Genomic DNA, 25838 nt, shown 5'->3' with positions numbered 1-25838 from the left:
CAAATACAAAGACAACTTTGTGAGCATTAAATGAGAAGTAAAATATAATGATTACAATTAACCAACAGTTCGTTACACCTTTTTTAATTCCCTTCCAGTACCCTTTGCAGCCTACTGGCGGTGTCAAGAGATGAAATATTATTGAGGATGGAAGTACATTGACCCCACCACATATAGAAGATAACGAAAATGAACTCCCACTGACAGTAACAGGAGACTGTGCTGGTAGATCGTTCCTGAGCAGCATCAATGCCTCCGTGTACTATGATGGTAGAATTGCCAGTGGACATGGACATGATGTGCCATTGAAAGCACTTTTTCCCTACACTTTCATTCTCTGCATTTCTGACACATGGGTCATTGTTTGGGTAGATAAAGAAATATTGTGTTGGTCACTATGAGTTTGCCCACTTCATGCGGACTTTGGAACTTTGATATTTTGATAAGAGCAGGAGAAGGGGTATATTTGAGGGTGGCCATTGTACTTGACCTAAGTAAGCCACAATTGCCTCAGGCCCCTAAAATTAAAACAGATGTATTTGCTATTTTTGAATGGGGGTTCTTTTGCCTGAAACTGGAGGAAACGTAGAGTTTTCCTGATGTGGAGGTAAGGTCATCACCCACCTTTTCAAACTTCAGAGTGGAGCCTGTCTACCTCCCAGGCAAATGAAGAAAATGTGTATTTTATAATTGAAGTCTCCAGTGTGGGGCTGCAGGACAGTTTACTTTGTCATAGAAAGTGAATATACCTTTTTATGTTTTGCTCAGCCCCATCCCTGAGACTGTCATGTGTTTAAGAACCTAGTGATACCTCAATTTGGGCCCAGCCTGCCTGTTGCCTGCCTGTTTAGTCCATTAGGCATTCTCTCTCGGCACTGGAGACATTGGAATGGAATTTTGAAAGCAGCGGACCGCTGTTCACGTAGTTACAGCAAGAAGGAGAGACACAAGGACAAGAATTTGGATATTAAACAATGTCTTAATGTAAGGAAGGTGACTGATATGTGCTAACTTTCTATCGTTATAAAAGAAGGATACCTGGTCTCAGAACCAGCGGGGCTCGGTTTTAAAGCAGTATTCCATCTCTCAAATGAGTCAGCCCCTGTGTGGGACTGAGGAGCTCTACAAAGTGACAAGGTGGTCCTGTCATCTTGAAAGAAATCAGAACAAGGTTTACTGGGGATTTTTACAGAAAAATAAATAAAATCCTGCAAAAGAAGACTGATTTAGCCGTAGGAATTCCCTAGCTTAGATTAGGAGTTATTACCAATCACCACCTAATGTGTATTAGAAGAATATGATTGTGAATATGAGCAACTAGATACGTCACTGATTATAAAAATAATTAAGTAAATGGTTTAGAGACTCATGTATGCATGGTTGACAGTATCATTCAGTGGAAAATTGAGACTAAGCATATGTAAAAATTAGAAATTGAGTAAAGGTGTTACTCTCATTGTTCTGTGCCTATTATGCATGCACCCATGGGCATGGTCAACAGCTATTCCCAACAGGTACTGGGCATAGTGTCTATCGTGCACAGCCTACAGCTCTGCCCAAATGGCAGCATTTGCAGTGGCACTCCATTTGACACTATCTGAATGATCAATAGAACTATCACCTAGATTTACTAAGATTTTGTGTCGGGGTTGCATTGCTTTTGTGGCACAGTACCAACATAAAACCATTTTGGGCTTTTACTAAACCACACAAAGTCAATACAAAGTTACTCAACGAAGTGGGTAGCACAGCCTTGTGTTACTTTGCATCTGTTAGGCACTCCCATGCATACACCCATGTATTTTGATGTAAACCCAGATTTACAAAGACTTGTAAACCTGGATTTGCTCCAAAATGGTGCACCTACCCAAAAGAGGCGTAACAAAAAGAAATCTCATTATTTCTCTTCATTACTTCCTCTTTCCATGTGTACTACGCTGTGCAGTACACATGGAAAGAGGAATATGCCTCAAAGGATTGTTTTTGTGCAGGAAGCTTTGCCTCAGGTCAGGGAACGCATTTTGGCACACCATCTGGGTTGGAGAAATTGATTTTAAAATTATTTAGACAATTAACTTAGTACGGGAGTGTGCATGTAGTTGTACAAATATATGACTTTAATGTGAAATGATAAGATTATAGATGGGGTGCCACAATACTTTCATGCATCTCGCATCTCGGATGCAGGGAAGGCCCTTGGACCACCCTCAAAAAAGATCAATATCCCAGCTCTGGCCAGAGCGTTGTCCCTTACACTCCCCGACAAAGCCTCTGACTTCGATGGAGCAGTGGAGAGTTTTTCAGACTGGATCAGCCAGACCGTTAACTCTCTCCCGCAATCCTCCGCGAGATGTCGCTCGCGTGGCTCTCCCTCGAAGCCATGGTTCACTGACCACTTAAAAACACTGAAGATGCGATGTAAGAAATTAGAGCGGGATTGGCGCCTGGAGTATTGTCCCCAGGCTAAGGCTGCACTCCGCTCCGCCCAAAGAGAACACTATGCTGCTATTAAAGAAGCCAAGGGCAACTTTTTTGCAGACAGAATAGCAAAAGCCAACAACAACAGCAAAGAAATCTTTGCTATTGTCCGCAGCTTTATGTCACCGTCGGTGGAACCTTCCACCCCGCCCATTTCCTCCCAATGGTGTGAGGAGTTATTCACCTTCTTCATCGCTAAGATCCATAAAATCCAGGCCAGTTTAAGAACTGCACCCCCTGTCCAACACTCCCCAGTCTTGCCGCTTGCCTGGCGCATCAACTCTCCTAGCCAACTGTTTTCACACTTCTCTTTGGTGGATGGAAAGGATGTTTTAGCCATTCTGAAATCATTAAAATTAGGCTCGCCAGCGGATCCTTGTCCTGCGAGGGTTCTGAGTGGGGTGGCGGAGATAATCTCTCCTGCTGTTGGGGCGCTTGTTTATGATTCACTTCAATCAGGTAGAGTGCAGCAGCAATGGAAACATGCCAAACTCCTCCCTCTCCTCAAGAAGCCCTCAGCAGATCCTTCCCTTTTGTCCAACTACTGCCCCATCTCTCTTCTCCCGGCATTAGCAAAGGTGTGCAAAAAGGTGGCCTTTAAACAGCTGGAGAATTTTGTCGAATCTTCCGGTGCTCTGCACCCGGCTCAATCCGGGTTTAGGACATCTTTTAGCACAGAGACAGCGCTGGTGGAGATTACGGAGGCAATTCGAGAGTGCCGATTTTGTTGGACTTCTCTGCCGCGTTCAACACGGTACCCCACCTCCAGCTTCTCTCCAGGCTGTCAGATGTGGCCTCGTCCTGGGTCAAGTCTTTCTTGGATAACCGCTCCCAACAGGTGTGGATGCCCCCTTTCTCCTCCTCCACCAGTCTTGTGGCCACTGGGGTCCCACAGGGGTCAACGTTGAGCCCCTTTCTCTTTAACACATATCTTACCCCCTTGATCTATCTGGCAGAGAAGCTGGGTGCCAAAAACATGGCTTACGCCGATGACACCCAGCTTCTCTTCACCTGGAAGGGTGATGACTTCCAAACTGATGTGGCCCACCGATGTCTGTCTTCTGTATTTGCTTGGTTGGCTCAGGCTAGCCTCAAATGCAATGAAGATAAATTTGAGATACTCCTCTATGGCCAATTCCCTCCGGCTTTCAGAGAATCTCTCTGGCCCGTGGGGTTCCCATGCCCTAGCAGTGATTGTGGTATCGCCAAGAACCTGGGAATTTGGTTCGGAGCCAACCTGGGCTTCCATGAACAGATTAAGCGACTCTCAGGAACATGCTTTGGCACGCTCAAAGCCCTAAGGAGGTTCTTTACCCTGCTTCCCCGTCCTGCTAGGGAGACTGTGGCTAGAGCACTTATTCTACTGCGCCTTGATTACGCTAATGCCCTGTACATCGGCATCCCTGGGTAACTCCTAGGGAAGCTGCAGGTTATCCAGAATACAGCTGTGAGGCTCCTGTTTAACATCTCAAGTAGAATGAGCGTTCAACAACTTGCACTGGCTTCCCGTGGCTCAGCGAGTGCGCTTTAAAACTCTGACCCTGACACACAAAGCTCTTCATGGTCCATGCCCATCCTATATGAGCTCTAGGTTTGCATTCTACCTTCCCAACCGTTCTCTCCGCTCTGCCTCTCAAAGACGGTTGGTAATTCCCAGGTTTCGACGAGCTCGACTTGGGGGACAATCTTTTGTGGTCAAGGCCACCACCATGTGGAATGCTCTGCCTGATCTTCTGCGACATACTAAGGAACTAGCTACCTTTAAAAAACTCCTCACAACTCATCTGTTCAAGATATCTGTGTAAACTTTCTGTCTTTCCTGTCACTGACCTCCCTCTGCGCCAGGATACTCCTGAGTAGCAGTGTGCGCTACAAATCCCTATATAACATATAACATGTATATAAAACTAGCACTTTACACAGAAACATATATTATAGCACAAATAAGTGGAAGATAGGTGCTATCAAATTTTGTTTACAAAGGTGCTCACTTAGAAGAGTATTAAAATACATGAGTTGTGAATTGTGCTTGCAAATTTACTACAAACTATGTGTTTGACTGTGTAGTGTATTCTGAGGGAAGTCTAACAATTCAGGCATTGTGTTTATGTCCTGTGGGGATGTCCCTACCTCTGGCTAGGCAAAAATGGTTGCATTAGAGCTTGTGTTTCTGGTTGATGTTGTGAAGGTGGAGTTCGGGAAAGAGGTGGCGACTTATGTTTGCGAAAGTGGATTAATATCATGGTTTGTGGTGGTGTGAAAAACTGATCCTCAAATGCACAAAAGGTGATGGGAGAAATGCTTGCAAATAATCTAAGTGCTAGCAGTTGCTCTGTGTAGCATTCCAACCTGTTGTTTTTCGACCATTGTGACACTTTAGACAGGCCTGGCTTATGCAAACTAGTACTAACACTGCTCCTTATGGGAACAGTCCATACCAAACTACCATTTTGTGGATTCCTCAAGAAGGTTATATTCTCTCGAAAAGAGTAGCCCTTAAACCAAAAACAGATCTCTTTTGAATATATATGTATTGGTTATATCATGCATTACCTGTTTATTCATTGATTTGAATACATTGACTTCACTGCCCATCCAAAGGTATTACTTAATGATATCATGTGGGACCACTGTTTTATTTTAGACTCCTCCAGAAGGTAACACAAGCAACTTCATATCAGTTTCAATCTTATTGGGCCTCGTCAGTGAGGTGTCGCTTGGATCATGTGGTGCTGCAATTAAGGGACCCACATATGGGGACACCCTTAGCCACATAGGGTGTTAGATCAAACACACAAAAGGTGACAGAAAGAATGCTTGCAAATAATCCAATAACCAGCAATCGCTAGGAGTCTTTCCAACCCACTGTTTTTCACCCACTGGGCTACTCTAGACAGTGCTATATAAAAATTAGTACTAACCTTGCCCCATATAGGAGAAATCCAGCCTCAACTACCAAGTGAGGCCCCTCCCTAAAGGGAACATAAGCAACCTCAGACTGGAGTCAGCCTCATTATGCCTCATCAATGACATATAGCTCGGCTCTGTAGTTCAGCGAGAAAGGAGCTTATGCTTGATCACACCCTTCACCACTTTGGACATAGCATCAAACACACAAAGGGTTATGGGAGAAATACTAACAAGTACTCTAATCAATGCCAATTTCTTTGGATAGCATGTCAACACATAGTTTTTCACCAAGCAAGGCCACCTACTGAAGGGAACACAAGCAACCCCAGACTGAATGGTTTTGTTATGCCTTATCAGTGAGGTATAGCATGGACCCTGTTTTGTGCTCGCTGTGCCCTAGGATCCAAGCTATACCTCACCAATCTTGCCAATTGGGAGGTTGTGGGGGGACATTCATGAATGCTAGATATCTCCTCTGACTGAGAGATGACTGGTGTTGTACTTGAACAGAAGAGGTGTCTAGGTGATTCAACTTAGGTATCTTAAGGACGGAGACTATGTTTAGATGCGTACTGCATACCTAGGACAGGCTGCTTAGCTGATGGCTGTGAATTGGCAATGCGAGACCTTGAAGGAAGACTGATGGCTGGCTGGGAAGTGCTCTTTGATAATGGTTTCTGGGTTAGTCCAACTATGCCCTCCACCTCCTCTTCTCCTTCTGCAGTGGTGGTCTCCAAGATTGCTGCTTGGGTGATAGGATTTTCTACTGAGATTGCCCATTGTCTTCCAATTGTGGATGGTACAGCATGATTGTCTAGCTCGGACTCCTAATGAATTGCAAAGGAAAGATTAAAACATTATAAATCATATAATAAATTGTGTGCAAAATACTTTACTAGGCTTGTTTAGTAACAGACTTTCGAAGACAGTCACACTGTTTTAGCCAGGAGATAGTGTATGTAAACATACAAAGGTAACTTCTGATCCATATATGAAACTATACAATGACACATATCCATCTGCTGCCAGGGAGGCTTGCTTTGTGGAAGGATGCCTTCCTTAACATCAGCTGCTGAACCACTGTTTTTGAAGATAACGGTGGTAATGTCACCTCTGATCTAGCAGCTGCAGAGAATTTTAATATTAAAGTTGAGTTATAAGAGATAAGAACAGAGCAGAACAATGATAGCTGACAGAAATTATATCAATGTAGTTTGACGTACATGATATAATACCATTTATAAGTATTAAAATCTTAACAATACTTGTAAGAAAGGTGAATTGATAAAGAAATGGTTAATGCAAAAAAGGATAGTGTGAGCAAGCTAGTCAAAGATTTACCTGAACGAGGAATGATAGAGGGACAAATTAATGCCATCAGATTTCCCCTGATGTCCTCTATGGTGTTGGTAAAGTCATGATAATTAAACGTTGAAGGTTTTAAATTGTGATTGAGCTAGACTTAATCCCCATCAACTAATTCCTACTAGTTGTTTCATCGACCAAATAGTGGAGTACATTGATGCTTTGGAACAGACAGCTGTTGAAGGTTAATGTATAAAGTGTATATAATTATTGAGTAGGTTAAAAGGTACTCCTCATGTCTTGCAGCTCGTCTACATTTCTGTTCGGTGTTTTGGGCACCGCCGAAGAGTGAATTGCAGGAGAGTTTTTCTGGACTAGTGACACAGTTAAAGGGTTTTATGTTAGACCTGCTGCATCAGAAAGGTGGAGTTGGTGGAGTAGGGGTAATACAAAAAATGTTGTACCCCCTTTGAAGTTTATTCCCTTATAACTTTACTAATATGAACTGTGTGAAGCATGTGCCTTAATCAACAAATGCACCTTTTATTTAGACATTAACGTGGGAAACTAACTGCTACATTGCAAAAATGTAATTCATTAATGAAATTTGAATCGAACTAAAATAGGTTTGTGATTACATATAAAAGAAGAGTAAAGTTCATGTATTTTTGTCTGTAGTAAAATTGTGTTGTGGCAAAAGAGTGCAGATGGTAAGTATGATCGGTTTAAATGTGGCTTTCGCTAGGTAATACCTAACATGGGTAATTAGAATGGTGAGCGGTAAACAGAAGGGCTTATATTCTACATCTAATTTCTGTTATGTTTGCTTTCGTACTAGTTCCGATTTGGCCCTCATAGGCCTTGTCTAACAATACTGATGTGAAATGCGACGGCACAAATGAAAAATAAAGATGGCCCCAGGTATGTTTAGAATGGATGTTAACCGCCCGATTCATGAACCTAAATTGCGCTCGCAAGGGGCCGGATTCTGAGAATCTGGCCCTTTGCGAGGGCGATTTTTGCATTTGGGATTCAGCATCCCAAATGCAAAAATTGCTAATTGCGATGTCGCAAATGTGCGAGGAATTACATTTAAGGAATCTCTATTAGAGATTCCTTAAATGCAATTCAACATCCAATTTAAATTTGCGAATTCGCAATTTCTTGCCGCAATTTACCGCGAGGTCAGACCTCGCGGTAAATTGCGAAAACTCAGAAAAATGCATTTAAATGCATTTTTCTGAGTTGCATGTTACACACACACATGTCCTTTGGACATGTGTGTGTGCAACACCTGTGTGAAATTTCATTTGAGGGGTGCTACAGGGTGTCCTGTGGACATCCCTGGCACCCTTCAAATCGCTATCTTATTTGCGATTAGCTAATTGCTAATCGCAAATAAGGAATACTCCCCATTCATTCCTATGGGCCTTTTAGCCCATATGAATGAATGGCGAGTTATTCCTTATTTGCGATTAGCAATTTGCTAATCGCAAATAAGGAATCAGTAGGAATCGCATTTTATTATGCGATTCCTACATGATTACTGTTTTGCGAGTCCTTAATAGCGAATCGCTATGATTCGCTATTAGGGGCTCACAAAACGGCCCGTTGATGAATCAGGCTGTTAGTCACAAGTGTATGGCTCATGCCCGGAGTAAGAGATGTGAAGGCCAGCATGACTTGTCACAGGAGTTGTGGCAAGAGAGACTATTCTAAAAGCATCGGAACGGATGAGAGAACTGTGCTCCATAGGATGGACAGCAACATGACCATGAAAGCGTTACAAAGAATTTTAAAACAGTGTAAATGAAAAATGTGTATGAAGTCATGTGAATGTTCAGAATGATTCAGGGATTTGTGAACTGATTTGAGCTAGGAGGACAATGAGGTGATCATCACCACCCCTCCAATGGACCAATCAAGAATGAACGTAGCCCCTAAAAGTTTCAATTTTGGATATAGAAAGTTAGTGAAAGGGTATAAAAGAGCCTGTGCTTTTGATGACGTGTTGGTTCTTCTCTTTATGCACCTTTACTCAGCATGACCTGCTGTTAGGGAATTCATGTGTGAGTTGCGATGAGTGGATAGCAACAGGTTTTCTTGTGAAACTTTGGCCTTAATTCTCAGGGCAGTATAGTCTCCACATGTGTTTTATCCCCAGAGAAACAGGTTTACCTCATGCTTGTTAGAAGGGTAAAGAAGAGGGAAGTGCTACTTTATCGGCGAAACGAAATTCTGTGGTAGGGTAGATGTAAGCGCTGCCTACTGGAAAGACAGAATTCTTGTAAGCTTGAATAAACTATCTCTTTGGTTTAGAGAAACAGACAATGGAAATGTGTTTTATGTTGTAATTAATTGATTTAGTCAAAGAAAAGGTTACAAAAATCAGTGCAGATAATTTTTGTAAAAGGGGGGGTCAGCATAGACATGTGCAGAGCTGACATAATCAAGAGCCGCACTGGGATTGGATAGCTGTAGAAGAACGTATTCTGATTGGTGTGTTACTGTGATCTGCGCAGTAATAGGTCAGAGTGAGCGTGACATAGGAGCATTTTAATTGATGCGTTCGCGTAGTCCGTGCAGGGATAGGACAGAATACCCAAGCAGAATAGAGGAAAGTGTACAACTTTGTTTTGGTAAATGATCATGAAAAAATGGCTTATTCCTATGAACGAGAAAAAGAGAAACCTTCATGGTTTACAAAAGTCAAGATTTTTTTTAACAAAGACAAGGAGATCGTAACAAGATTGGGAAAAGTGCTTCCTCTGCCGACAACTCCAGCGTCTTACATGATAACGAAATATGGCTATCATACTTGTACATGGTTAGAAAATTGGGTGAAATATACAAACAACAATGGAGTATTGCCATTTCCAGAAACAGGTTCATTTAGCATAGCCATAATACGAAATTTGAGAGTATGGATGATGGAACTTGAACCATTACCTAGACCGACTCAATTTGAAGCTCTAAATGAATGGGAAGATGAGATACATGAGCAAGAGAGAAAGAGAGACGCAAATATATACAAGAGATTGGTTATAATAGAGGAAGATTTCGGAGGGAAAATCATGAAGATAGAATGAGACGATGGAGGTACGCTGATATGACAGATGGCATGTTTCCTATTCAACCGGTTGATGAAATGGTAGGAAGAAAGAGTACAGAGAAGAAGAAACATGTATTGTCAGAAAAAAATGGATATGGAGTTATTGATACAGAGAACGAAGTGTTGGAAGACATATTAAATAAAAGAACCCCTCCGAATCAACAGGCTTCAGCAGTGGTGACACCAAATGTACCCCCAATGGAGACTGAAATGAATGAAACCCCAAAACGGTCTTCTGAGATAAATAGTCCACCTAATAAACAGTAGATACCACAGACTATTGAACCTAATATGTCTGAATTAGCAAGATCAACCAGAGAATTAGCTGAAAGATAACGCTGTAACTGTGCCAGTAACTATAGGTCCTGTGATTCCAGTATTTGAAAATCAAAAAATAGATGAACATTCATTAACGATTCCTTTAAATTCCAGTATGCAGAAAGTACAAGAAAAGATCTATCCTAACCTTAGTGAAACGAAAAACTTGATTAGGTCAACTCCACCTATGGATATAACGATAAATCAGAGTCCAATGGGAGCTCAATCAGAAATAGAAACACCAGAGAAAAATGTGGATATGATAGATATAACGAAAACCCCTGTAGGTCCAACTGCGGAATGAATGGGTAAAGACGTTGCAAAAGAAAGATAAAGAACCACAACTTTTGGATGTGGTTAGATTAAAAATAGATATGGAAGAACTGATTATCGGACCAATTGGTACAGATAGATTAAAAATATATCAAGATGATGAATTAATGTTTATGTGCAAAAGTGTTGCTTGGAGAGCCAAGAATTTGCACGCCAAATTTGAAGAAACAGCAAATGAGTTAGGAGTAGATTTTGCAAAAGTTATAGGATTACAAAAATCTTACAGTGTACATTTCACAGAGAAAGAAATAGACAATCTGAATACCTCAGGACAGTTAACTCAAATAAAATAATTAATTGTATCACTGTGAAAATTGGGATACGTAGACCGATGGAGAAGTAGGTGGATAAAGAAAAGAGATGAGACGACTGATAAAGCAACGTTAGCTTTCTCTGTAAAAGAAAAAAAACCAGTGGTAGTAGAATGCCCTTTGAGAGAAATTCCCGAAGGAGGTTATGTACATGTTCCATGGTCCAGACAAGATATAGTGTCATTTACAAATGATTTCCCAAGATTGCGAGAAAAACCTGTAGAGTGGTACGGGCCAGTAGAAAGGTTTGTAAAGGTTTCAAGATTTTTGTGGGAAGATGTGGACGGATTGTTTGACATTGTTGTACCTGCTGATTTGTGGACAGAATGTAAAATTACAGTTGACTGACCAAAGGAAGAATATCCTAGAGATGCAAAAACAGGAGCTCCAGGTCCAGAAGTAATGAGAAAATATGAACAGGTCATACCATTTTTGAAAAATAAGTTTCCTCCAAAGGAAACCGATTGGGTAAAAATTGATAGAACCATGCAGGAATTTAAAGAGTCTGTACACGCTTATTATGAAAGGCTACTTCTAGTTTTCAAACAGTATAGTGGATATGAGAATTTGAGTGAAAATGATATGAGTTATTTTGTATATTTATTTGTGCATGGATTGTAACCCGACATAGGTGAGATAATTAAACAGCACATGCTGTGTTGGCAGTCTAGTACGGTTCATGAAGTACTGAGATATGCAAAGTATTGTAGTGATGATATTAAAGCCAGACAACGTAAGCTCAAAGCAAAAGACAATGTGGGCACCGGTGAAGGTTGCAGAGCAACAAGAAGCTCAAATACATAATCAGATTAATGAAACAGGGCAGGCGAAATTAAAACTTAATACTGGTAAAGGGGAAGGTCAAATAATTATAGATGAAGCTAAAAAGAAATGGCCATGTCATAATTGAGGAAAACTAGGGCATTGGTAGAACGAGTGTATATTACCTCCAAAAATGATTGCAGAAAATAAATAATTGAATTCACAAATGTAGAATGAGGTGAGTTACCAATCACTGCCACAGCAACAAGTAGTTACTCAACAGAGTCAGGTGCCACAGCCACATATCCCACAGAGTGTAAATCCTCAAAGGTACAGTGCAGAGACAGGATTCTATGGTGGGGAGCAGGTAAAGAAATTACAGAGCACAACCGCTGTTTCACAGTATTGGCTACGTCCGGATGGAAATGAACCGGATCAAAGTTTATGACGGTACCTAGGAGAGGAAGAAGAGTGTGTGCTTGGCGCAACTCTAGAGGTAGATCAGTCAGGTCCCTTTGTGGATGGAAAGGTGAATGGTGTAAATGTTATTTTCCTTGTGGACACTGGTGCCACCAATTCTACTATTAGATCAGTAGAAATTCAAAAACTTCCTCTCTCAGAATATTGTATCCAAGTTGTAGGTATGGCAAACAGACAAATAAAAAGCCCCTCTTACTCAACCAGTAGAGGTGGAAATCGGTCCTTTTAAAGAGATGCATTGATTTGTGGTGTGCGATAGCAGTCCTGTAAATCTGCTGGGACGTGATATATTGTATAAAATGAATTGCGCCATTTACTGTACCCCAGATGGCATTGTCTTTCAGACATTAGATGACGATGTTTTGTATAAAATGACCATGTCAGTAATTGATTCAGGAAAAGGTGTGACGTTCCCTGTGTTTGATAAGGAAAAAATTCCCAATGAATTGAAAAGAACAGTTAAGAATGAGGTGTGGGACTTTACAGGTGAAGATATAGATTTATTGAAAGGAGTAAATCCTGTAAAATTACTATAAAAGAAGAAGCAGTTTACCCAAACACCCCGCAATACAAATTGACACCAGAAAATATTGAAGGAATAACGCCAGTAATAGATAAAATGATTGAACAAGGAATTCTAAAAGAAACAATGAGTAGTCCATGTACTTCACCTATAATGGGATTTAAAATGCCTAATGGAATATTTAGGATTGTGCAAGATTTGAGAAAGGTGAATAAAAGTGCTGTTCCTTGTTCAATTGTGCCAAATCCTACTGTAATTTTTTACCAAATTCCGCATGATGCAGAATGGTACACTGATTTGTGTAATGCATTCTTTTCAATTCCATTACACCCTGACAGCCAACCAATTTCTGTCTTCAGATTTGGTGAGCATATTTTGTCATGGTGCCAAATACCTTAAGGGTATACTGAAAGTCCTTCCATTTTTAATCAGTTACTGAAAAAAATACTTAGAGAGCTTAAAAATGTCAGGAAAATCTGTGTTGGTTCAATACATTGATGACCTTTGGTGCCATCAAGAACCAAAGAAGCTTGCCTTTCTGACACAATTGCATTGGTGAAACACTTGGCAGAAGGAGGACATAAAGTGTCCCCATCTAAACTACAGTTCTGTCAACAAGAAGTACAGCATTTAGGTCAAAAGATTAAAAAGGGGATGAGAAAAGTGACATCAGAAAGAATCAGGATTATCAAAGGAATGAGACCCCCAGTGACACAGAAAGAGGTGAGAATGTTCCTTGGAATGGTTAGTTATTGCTGACAGAGGATAAGTGGACTTTCATTGATTGCAAAACCTTTACAACGATTAATAAAAGGTGATGTGAAGGACCCAATTGTGCCTAATGAGAAAGAGATGGAAGCTTTTGAGCAATTGAGAAACAGTTTGTGTAAAGCTCCAGCACTAGGAATGCCTGATTATGAGAAAGAATTTGATTTGTACTGCAGTGAAAGAGTCAGATGTGCACTTTCAGTATTAGTACAAAGGCATGGAAGGATGAGACGGCCAGTAGCCTGTTTTTCAGCTGTTTTGGACCCAGTGGCAAAAGCATTACCTGGATGTATGAAAGCTGTAGCTGCTACTTGTGTAAGTCTGGAACAGAGTGAAGGAATTGTGATCGGATATCCTGTGAAGGTATATGTCCCACATTCAATTGAAATTCTTCTGACCAGAACTAAAACCCAGTTCATGACCCACAGTCAACAGACTAGATATGAGAAAGTGATTTTGGGTGCAGACAATGTGACGATTGAGAGATGCATACATTTGAATCCTTCCAGTTTATTGCCTGATGCAGTGAATGCAGAGGTCAAAGATGATGTTGATCACAATTGTTTGGATGCACTTGAATTCTGTACAAAGCCCCGACCAGACATTAGAGATGAACTTTTAGAAGAATCAGATTATGTGATGTTTGTGGATGGATCATGTCTAAGGTCCGATGAAGGAGTTTTGAGTACCGCGTATGCTGTAAGTACAGTAGCACAGACACACGGGGGGCCTTGATAGATCCCGCTACAGATACACAGACATATCCATTAACAATTAATCGAATAAATCAATTTTGTGCTTCTAATCTTTAGTTTCTTCCATTTGTTTAACCACTTTTAACTTTTCTCCTGTTTTTTCCATTTTTCATCAATGTATTATACTCAATTCCATTTCGTATTTCGAGAATGTCCACAAACAGGAGCTGTTTCCTCATGTCACGACTTTATTAGTAATTCACCCAATGCATTTCGGGACATTTCCCTTCGTCAGGGACATCTATAAAAAATTCATAAGCAGACCATCAGCCTAAATATTATACAACTGATCGCAATGTAAAAAACATGCTTCCTCTTATTCATTTCTTAGTAAATAAATCAAACCTTAGTTACAAAAACTGCATGCTAAACGGTTTTATATCGGCAGTGGGGTAGAGTAAATCGTAAAAAGTTAAGGTTTTATTTCAGAGATACGTGATGCGTTTTAGAACAACGGTGGTTTGATAAAAATCAATGGGTGAACAATATGTATTTTGGTGACTATTGAAGTTTATGGAATTGTGTCATTTAGCATGCAGTTTTTGTAACTAAGGTTTGATTTATTTACTAAGAAATGAATAAGAGGAAGCATGTTTTTTACATTGCGATCAGTTGTATAATATTTAAGCTGATGGTCTGTTTATGAATCTTTTATAGATACCCCTGACGAAGGGAAATGTCCCGAAATGCATTGGGTGAATTACTAATAAAGTTGTGACATGAGGAAACAGCTCCTGTTTGTGGACATTGATGAAATATGAAATTAAAATTAGTATAATAAATTGATGAAAAATGGAAAAAACAGGAGAAAAGTAAAAAGTGGTTAAACAAATGTATGAAACTAAAGATTAGAAGCATGAAATTGATTTATTCAATTCATTGTTAATGGATGTGACTGTGCATCTGGAGCGGGTTCTATCAAGGTCCCCCGTGTGTCTGTTTTACATTGCAACGCACAATTGGGTGGAGTGCGGATCCAGTTTGCATGCCTACATATGTTTAAAAACAGTTAAGCAAGGATAAATAAGGAGTATACGGAGTGCATCTCACCACCACTAATGTTCATAGTATGTACAGTAGCAGCCATAATGGAAGCGTCTTGTTTGAGAGGAATACGTTCAGCCCAAGTTGCTGAGCTGATTGCTCTGATTCGAGCTTGCAAACTGGGAAAGAATTTCCGAATCACTGTAATAACTGATAGCCAGTATGGCTTTGGAGTGGTGCATGATTTTGGTCAAATTTGGTCCCAGAGTGGATTCATGACTTCTTCGGGATCTCAGATTAGGAATGGTGAGTTTGTGAAAATGTTGCTTAAGGCGATACAGCTGCCTAAAATGATTGCGGTTGTGAAGTGTGCAGCCCACAAGAATGGAGATGATTACATCACAGAAGGAAATAAATTTGCAGATGCAATAGCTCAATATTGTGCTAGACACATGAGCTCCATGAATCAAAGAAGGGAAAAAGAACATGTTTCAAGTCCTTTAATGCTTACTAATATGGTTGATACCTGGGAAGAAGTCAAACAATTGCAGGAAGAAGCAAGTGATGAGGAAAAATATAGATGGATAAAATCAGGATGCAGACAAAGAGAGGAGGATGAAGTTTGGGTTTACAGAGACGAAAGACCAGTTATGCTTGATATCATGATCTCTAACATGGCAAAGATGTACCATGGACAGGCACACATTGGTAGGGATGCAATGATCAGACTCTTCAGACAGACATGGTATAACCCAAAGTTTAGGACCATAGCAGAAAGTGTGTGTCAAAGATGTCTTATATGTCAACAATTGAATCCAGGGAGGAAAACGGTTGTGAGTCTGGTAACCTTAGGACGGGAGGGAGGTCCTTTTACCAGAATGCAACTTGATTTCATTGAAATGCCACCTTGTAACAGATTGAGATGTATTTTGGTGAATATCTGTTTGTTCTCTTGTTGGGTGGAAGCCTATCCAACCCGAAGGAATGATGGAGTTACAGTTGCCAAACTCCTGCTGAGAGAATTCATTCCTAGGTCTGGTTTCCCAGTGACAATAGAAACAAACAGAGGAAGTCATTTCCAGAATGAAATTATTCAACTGATATGTGAGGCATTGGACATTCAGCAGAAATTGCATTGTGCCTACAGACCAGAGGCTTCTGGGGTGGTTGAACAAATGAAAGGCACAATCAAAAACAGACTGGGAAAATTGTGTTTGGCCACAGGACTTAAACTGCCCGATGCTTTGCCACTTGTCCTCATGACCCTAAGGAGTATAACTGACAGAAAAACAGGTTTGAGTCCTCACAAAATAATAATGGGACAAGTAATGAGACAAGCATTTGTACCTGCCAACAAATTGCTGACTATAACTGATGATCCTATTCTGGACTATTGCAAAGGATTGGCTGATATGGTACATTCTGTGTTTCATCAGGTTGGGACAAATGTGAACACTCTTGAGAGACACCCAGCTCATGATCTGAGCCCTGGAGATTGGTTGTGAATAAAGGTAAACAGATGAAGGAATTGTATGATTCCACGCTTGGATAAACCACATCAAGTGATCCTGGTTACCACCACAGCAGTAAAGTGTGCAGGTGTGAAAAAGTGGGTTCATGCCAGCCATACAATTAGAGTTCCAGAACCTGAAGATTGACATCTGAGTCGACATGTGAGTCGACATCTGGAGACAACAGACACCAGTTCAGAATCTGATACAGAAGGTGAAACAAACAGAATTCCAGATTCGGAAGCTCGACCTGTAAGTCGACATCTGGAAATATCAGCCACAAGTTTAGCATCTGAAGTAGAAACTGAAATAATAAGAGTTCCAGATTTTGAATGTCGACCTGTAAGTCGACATCTGGAAAAATCGAACACTGGTTCAGCAACTGAAAGTGAAAAATTTGAAACTGGTAAAAGATAAAGTGAGATCTCTGCAAACCAAACAGAAAATTCTGAAGGACAAACTATTGATATTGAGACTGGTCAAACAAAAATAACTCACTGTGATGATGAACAACCCAGTACAAGCTCTGGTAGAATTCCTTCTGAAAGAACTGAGATAATCAAAGAGGATCAAAACTCAGACGAAGAATCTGAAATCATAAGGTTTAAACTAAAAGGAAGTGAAATAGAGTCTGAAAAGGCAAGTGACAGAGAACTAAAACAAAGGAGAAGTCCAGAAAGAGAGCTTGGAAAGGGGAACGAGAGATAACAGAGACTGAATTAAAAAGACCAAGAAAAGGAGATAATTGGCCCAGCCAAAATAAAGGACTGAAATTTAAAATAATAAATGTGAATAAAGGAAAGGAAGAACAAGTGAATGAGATAACAAGTCAGGAGAGGACATTTGTGAAGACCGAAAAGAGTAAAGAGACCAAATCTGAGATACAAATCACCTGAATGGACTTATATTGCACTGCCTGATATTGAAGAAGTGAAAAGTAGTCAAGAGAACCAAAGTGAACATTGTGAGTAAAAGAAACTGAAAAGTGAACTGTACTCATACTGAAAGACTGAAGAAACAAGAATAAAGATAAACTGAGAAATTTAAAGGTGAAGGATCCAATGAAATTTTGAAGGACAAAAACTGATGCTAAAAGAGTGATTGGCTCAAAGGACAGTTCCAAGTGTGGAAGAGACATTTTTTATGTATATATATATGTGCTGGAGAATGAAAATAGAAGATACAAATGTAGGGTTATATGCAAATGGTGTAGAATGCGTCTTTATTGTACAGGTCTTCTGATGCTTATTTGATTCTTTTTAGCAATAATAATTATGGGGCATATTATCAAGGGGGTTTATCACCGCTTTTTTGGCTTTAAAAGCCAAGAAGGCGGAGATAAAATTATCTCCCTATTACCTAGCTGTCGCTAACACCAGTTAGCGACAGCTAGTAGGAGATATCGACCATCTTGGGCCCCGCTTTGCATGTCAGTGATATTTATCACTAATGACATGCAAAGTGGGCGTGCCAAGATGTTAGCGACTGGAAACAGTCACTAACATCGCTATCTCCTATTACAAACTTTTGGAGATATTCTCGCTAAGCGCGAATATCTCCAAAAGCTAACACCTGCCCCTGAGCAGTTCTTAGCCATGTTATCCAATGGTAGGAGGATAACATGGCTAAGAGCATTAGCTCAGTAATGCATGAATATCGCTGACTTTTCAGCGATATTCATGCATTTCGGCCGATTTTTATCGCTTAGGAGATAAACCTTGATAAAAGCAAGGTTCCTAAGCGATAAAAATTGCCGCAGCTCGGCGATAAAAATATCGCCGCTAAACCAACATAGCGATAATTATCGCTAGTTGTTGGTAATATGCCCCTATGTCTTTTAGACTAAATGCAGAGAATGTATCTGGAAGGGACAATAACACAAATAGTGATAAGACACATACATCAAAGAATATCGTAACACTGGTAGATAATACTGAAATTCATAGAGATAGGTCAATTAATGATTTTTCAAAGAATGTTTTCACAAAATTACTATATGAGTTTGTAGAAACAATGGACATGAGAGACTGTTATGTATGTATGCAGTTACCTGCGTCTGTGTCAGAAGGTGTAACATATCATCACCTTCCTTTGACGAATGGAATAAATTGCTGTGTATTAGCTAGCTTATTTTATAGAGCCAACCAATTTGAATATTATTATTCTGACATGTATGATGTTTTTGCTAAACTCTCTATAGTTTCTGAACTGAACAAAGTGAAACCTGGCAAAGTCTTTGGAGAATTTGTCTCAGAAACAAAAGAGTTAACTTTAGAATATAAATTTAGATATAACCTTACCTGTAAATTGAGAAAAGGAGAAAAAGTATTTTTAGATACGGTGGAAGATAGAAGGGTAACATTCCAAAGAAAGTAAACTGGAGAAAAGATGAAAACTCCACCCTGGGGTTTTGAAGAGGGAAATTACCTTAAGAGTGATACTAATGTAGCAATAGGATTAGACTTGCCACAGCAAGGAAAATTGTGTATCCATAGAGATTACACTATATATGACAACTATTTTGTGGGTTAAAGTGAATGCAACGACACATACATAATCAGTGCGGGATGGGGTTAAAAGGTGGAAAGGATCCAGTATTTCCAGGGATCTGTTTAATATGTGGAAACAAAGCTTATTACAGGTTGCCAGACCATTGGTGCGGAACAAGCTACATAGGCCTGGACATTCCAAAGATATTTCATGTAGATAAAGGGACTCAAGGAACTCATGAGATAGGCAAACCACTAACACGTGGAAGGAGGGAGAGGTTTTCAGAAATAATAGATGATATTTTTGGAGCACTGATACCAGCAGTGGGTATATAGTTAAATGCAAATAAGATTAGGAAACTGTTAACAATAGTAGACCATTTATCAACAAATAATGCCTGAGGGTTCTTAATGATAAATACTGAAATGGTAGCCATGAGAGCTATGGTGATGCAACATCGACTTGCTCTTGACATTCTTTTGGCAAAAGAAGGAGGAGTCTGTGGAGTGTTAAAAGTACAACATTGCTGTACTTACATTCCTGACAAAAGTAAACATATAAAAAAATATATTAAGAACATTACTGATTTGCATAAAGAAATTGTTCTACTGGAGGTTGATGGTGTTCTAGAGAAAATTGGTAAGAGTTTTTCTACAGTAAACAATTGGTTTGCAAAAATAGTTAGTTCATTAGCGGGAAAAATACTAATACCGGTTACAATAGAAATACTAGTGCTATTGATGTTAAGATTAGCTTGTGTTCGAATTAGAAAAAGAAAAGTAGAAAAGCAAATAAAAATTAAAATTGAGAAAAACAAACAAAGAGAGCGGGAGATTGGAGAAATTGAGCTAGAAGAGATTAAAAAATGTGTAGAACAAATCTAAGAGACATAATGTAAGAGATACTGTGGTCTAATCTAAAACAAAATGAAAAAGGACAAGAAGCATGATTCTGATAAATTTAGGTTATGGTTTTTGTGTTCTATGGTCTCACTTTAGCTGACAAGGGAATCATACACAGAGTAATGAGATATCCATATACCAACATTATGAAGGTTTCGTGAAGTGCTGGATACACAGAACATAAACACCAAAGGGGCAGATTTACAAGGCCCTTGCGCCACTTTTGCATCATTTTCCCATGTTAAAAATGACGTAAAAGTTGTGCAAGGGGGTTGTAAATCTGCTCCATTGTCTCCTTTCATGCATGTTAACAACTGAAATTAAGACACCACTATTATGTTGACATTGCAATGGCATGACAGAGTTAGATAAAGTGACAAAGGATAACATATTAAATGTTGAGTACAGCAATAACACAGGTGGGTATATGGATGTGTGACAGGAGACAAAAACATAGCCCTTCAAATGAAGGTAGACAAAAGGTAGAAAAATATGGACTTCCGCAAGAAACAATAAAAATGAAATATATTTGCACTGGCTTCCACTATAATAACATACCCGTGTGTGTTGTGTGGACAGATGTTGAGACAAGCCCTTTGTGTTGCCCAGACCAGGAAGGAGCTACTTCTGCTCCAGCTGTGGCAACTAAGAACTTGTGATGGGGATTATATAAAAGAAAGAAAGAATGCATAGTGATTAATATAAACAGTTTGCTATCTTATGAGTGTGGGGGGAGGGGTTAGTGCCTTTGTAGTGAGTTCTCTTACTACCATTTCTATTTAATGTCTCCAACAGAGCATGTTTATCCGTCAATGCACTGGGGGAGTCTGAGTTTTTAACATCCTGCCCCATGGCTGCCTTTTACTTTCTAATGAGCCAGACCATGTAATTGTCTGTAGTCATTTGCCACAACATTAGCTACAAGGCCTTTCTCCTCTTCAGTGAAGATCCTCTTCATCTTGAGTGGGGCTAGCTGTATCATGGAGTGTGGGACCCTGGTAGTGAAGTAGGAGAAGGGTAAGAGAGTTAAGTCTAAAGTGTGGGTTATATTTATGTGCATGCTTTGTGACGGTGTGTCAGGTTTATGTCATATAATTCAGGTGTAGAGTATTTCCATATTCAGTTCCATTCAAAGATGTGAACCCGAGTGGCAGTGATGTACCCCCTGGTGGCAGACATCTCCCCCAAACAACCAAATAGTAGATCTAAGGGCATAGAATTAGTAATAGTAATTCTAGGTTAATAAGAGATTCTACCTTTTCAAAGTATACGTCAAAGTCAAGGTCCTACACACACAGAGAATACATTCCATCAATAACGAAATCCACACATAGGTGCAGGTGTAAATTTAATTATGAGAAGATCTCCACATATAAACGTGTGTTTGCAAATGGGCCCCAATATTGTTTATGTGTGTATGTCCACACTACACAGAAGTGAAAGAATAAAATAGTGCACATGTGGTCTGTACATGTTTCACTCTGATAACCACAGTATTCTATAGTTTTTTGACTCAACCACATTCATTATCCAGGTAAACATATCAACCCTCAAACAGAATCTGAGGAGTTGTGGCATGCATGGATGCAAAAAGAGTCTCTTACTTACTGCATTGTGCATAAAACCAAGACCATATAGTATCAGCCATTTCTTACTCACAGAGTGAAAATATTTCAGTATGAAGATAACGCCAGAACAGTGATCCAAGCACTGACTTTGTCTCGCTTCACATGAGGCAATGATATAATGGTCTATATGCTAGACTGCCTTTGGTGCAGTTCTGACAAGTATTTTCTATACAGTAAAAAAACTCAATATAGGTCTTCAGAGAGTTGATAAAATTACTCCAGTTCTCAGAAACCAACAGGAGCTTCCTCTGCTGACACATCACCTTAAGGCCTTCTGCATCTCATAAACAGAAGTCCGTAATGGTACTCCTGATCCCAAATCAGCTTTGCCAGAGAGATAAACAAGACCTAGAGCTGCACAAAAAGGCCATTACCTTCTATGCACCAAGGTTGCTCAATCCCATCCCAATTGGAATCAGCCATCAAACCCTCTTTCTTCCACTTCAGAAAATAACTCCAAACTCCGCTCTTTCAACAATATCTTACCCTGAGGATATCACATGGCTTCTTACCACTAGAAGGGCTTCCCCTATGCCATCACACCACTTCACTTACCTTGCCCCCTCATGCTTGCAAGTACCATCTCCATGTTCAGTCCAAGCGTCCCTAGCTTTACCTAACTCTGCTTTTCAGCTTGCCTGTTTCCCAGTGATCCCACACTCCCTTCCTCATTCTCCCTCCTCTATTGTTAAGAGTTCTGTTGCTTTGTAGTTAGGTGGGTGCTATACAAATCCCATATAAATGCAAGCATGTTTGTGAATCTAAGGAGATTAACAATTGGAGAACATTAAATAGTAAGAATTAACTTGTTGCTATAATCTCACTTAATACCACAGCCACAACCTTGTGTCTAGGTCTGTGCTATCAATTCCTGGATCGGTAATATATGCACTCATGTCACATTGAGAATACTCACCCTTTTCTGCATTACCAGTGCAGTTTGAGATTATAAAAGGGAAAGTAACTATTTTCGAAGTCTGTTCTGTAATTATTAGAGTGTAGGTGCAAAGTGAGACCTCAATCAATGTGAGGCGGGTGGTCTCTTGTTTGCATGAAGTCCCATGCACATACCCTGGCAGCAGGACAGGAGATTAACTATCAATATTTATATAGAGACACCATAAAGGTGCCCTGATAGCCCTTACACGTTTCTGTCACTTTACACACCCTTGTAGGGACATTCAGCCAGACACCCGCCTCCATCACCTCAAACCAAGGAGTACCTGTTCTGCAACATGGAATCTGCTCAATGTTTCTGTGCTGCATTCTTCACAGATCATGTGTAAACTTGGATATTTAGGGCCTGATTTCAGTGTTGAAATCACTGCGGTCTGGGGACTGACCAACCTCTGGTCGGCAGTCTCAACACTGCCATTACTCTCATTTCTCCATGGGAGCTCCAGCCGCAACACAAGCTCTCATGGAGAAATGGGAGATTCTGTTAATCCCTGCACTGAGTGGCAGGCACCTCAAGGCCCCCAATCGTAGGCCGTGGAGGAATGGGGCCCTGCTAGGGGCCCCCAAAGTCACTTTCTGACAGGCTTTCAATGTCCGAAAACCCGACATGGAAAGCCTATATGAAACTGACAACGTAATACCGATGGCGGAAGCGCTGTTCTCAGGAATTACAATGGGGCAACCAACTGGTAGATGGGATCCAGCCGGAATGACCAGCCAGTTTTAATTCCGACCGCCTAGACTGTCATTAGGCGGTCAGAATTGAAACCAGAGATGTCAGTCGGAAAGCCAAACATGACATCATGACATACATTTTGGGATCTTCCTCTGACCGCTGAGACCTAACTAGCTGACCGAGGCCCGGTGGAGCTACCTGTTAGCTAAGAGATGGGTTGTGGACTTCCCCCTTGGCCGTCACCTACCCAGCCGGACTTGGGGTAGACTTTCCTTCGTCTCGCCATTGTATCTACCTCCTACCCCTTCACCCTAGCCTCCTACCCTTCTACGATCCATTTATCTCATCTCCTAAGATCTTTAAATGTTTTAATAGTAACTTATGTAACCTGTTAACTGATGCAATTTTGTAACTTTGTTGTTCCTCATGTAAAGTGCTCTGATACCCTTCGGGTCTAGCCAGGGCTATATAAAACTGAATAAATAAACATCATAATCAGCCCATAATTGTATGCTCTTTTAAAGGGTGCACTGTCCATGGCTGCACCTTACACATCTCACACATGTGCCCCTATAATAATAAAGTTTTTGCTGTTACCTATGTGGGGGGTTAAAGGCTGAGTCTGCTCGATTAGGACTCAAAGCTGGGAGCTGCATGTTGTTTACAGTTGGGGGTTTAACTCATTTATATCCCTAGAACATTTGCAAAATGTGCCCTATTCTTCGAGGTCCTTTTTGTTGTTTCAGTATGGCAGGTGGCTCAAAAGCTAAAAAAAAACAACCTTGTTATTTCGGGAACATACATCGTGTAGACCTAGAAATTGCAGTAAATATTTTATAGCAGCCACTTTGTCAAATCTATAAGTGCTCCTGCCTAAAAATTTAGCATCAGTGCTAAATTTACAGTCATTTAAAAAGTAGCACGAGACAAGAATGACTTCTCTAATCCTCAACCGAGTAATAAATCTCCTATCAGGACCGGTAGTTCTGTCCTGTATCATCCGATGACAATGGCGCTTACCTTCATTGTCCTGACTGAAATATGATATGTAAAACTATAATGTCTCATCGCTTACTGTGATTTAACACTCGCCAGCCCGCGCGATTTTAATCAATCACAAATGTCCTTTCTTTGGTATAATGATTTGTGGTGTATTTCCAATATTAATATGATATTTAAGCCTTACCCGCTACCTTGATTTATTATTTCGGTCTCAATTCTAATAGCTCGGGAGGTTATTCCTTTCATCCCTCCAACAGAGATAGAATTATTAACAAGCATTGGCAAAAGCACTAAATCTCAGCCGTGAAACCTATGTACTTCGCCAACATTTGTGATTATATGGGAGTTCGCCGCTGGAAATGCATAAGCATTCGCAATTGACATTTTTCAACGAGATTTCGAAAAATAGAATACATTCACAGAAGGCCACCCTGGTCATGCTCACATCCACTGTCGTCATCTTTGAGAGTATCTTCTTTATACAAATCATGTTTAAAGATGGCTACAACGGATGCCTAAATACACAGTTGCCAATTTTGAATGGAATTGAAAGAAATTAAAAAAGACATTGAAAGAAGCCCATTATAGATGCGTCCGCATACCCATATCTGAAGGAGGCCATCTAAACAGAAACAGAGAAGTACCTGACAGCCAACCACATCGATTCATGAATAAGGGTCTTCCCCAAGCCCATTCCATATATGTGCAATGTATGTGTGATATATTCCAAACAATAGGTCTTCAACAGACACTAAAGCTGCCAGTACCCGAGACCTAAAAAGAGAGAAATCTGGGTTTAGAACACATAAGGGATAAACTAAAGCAACGAGTCTACTTACAGGATGTTTTTGGCATCACATCCTGTTTAGGGATGATTGACATAAAACATGCATTTTTGAATCAGAGCAGAAAATAAATTGATGTCTGGGGTGTGAACTAACGTATTGATTGACAAGTTCTCTGTACAGTTATGCTAATGTTGGTCTTAGACAAATTAATCTAGCTTATTGCTTTGCATTTAGACACGTCTGGTTGCATTATGTCAGATGAGAGTCGATCATCGGGTCCTCTGTTATCCCATTCCCCTTCCGGCAGTTCTTCCATGGCGGTACTGGCAGTTTAATCCCATTACCTTTAAACAAAGATGAAAATAGGCCTGAATTACCTACTGTCACCTGTAGGGGAGTATCTCGAAAACTGCTGGGACAGCAGAGCTGCCCCCGTGGAGGCAGCCAGTGTGCAACATGTTAATGTCTCTGCACTCTGTACTGAAGTGGTGTCTTGTACTGTGCAACTGAACGCTGGACACTCCCCCCAGTGATATAACACTATAAATGCAGCTGGAGCGAAATCCCTTCTGGGAGGATTGGTGGAGTTGCCGGTGTGTGCTGGAGCAGGGGTGGCAGGAGGTCACCCCCTTCTCCTAACACTGCTCTTTACAGTGCATAGGGCCGCATGACCATGCCTATTATAAATGGGTCTACTGAATACAATATCACTTGAGGAGGCCCCCATCACCCTTACTCCCCCCCGTATCCTGTCACCATCCTTCCTGCTGTGTGAGGAGAAGGCCTTCTCTGTGATACAGCTGCATAAGGTCATCAAAGACGACATAAATAGGTCACCTTTGCTG

The sequence above is a fragment of the Lissotriton vulgaris genome, chromosome 3_1, assembly GCF_964263255.1.
Source record: "Lissotriton vulgaris chromosome 3_1, aLisVul1.2, whole genome shotgun sequence".
NCBI classification, from domain to species: Eukaryota; Metazoa; Chordata; class Amphibia; order Caudata; family Salamandridae; genus Lissotriton; species Lissotriton vulgaris.
This window is presented reverse-complemented; position numbering follows the sequence as displayed.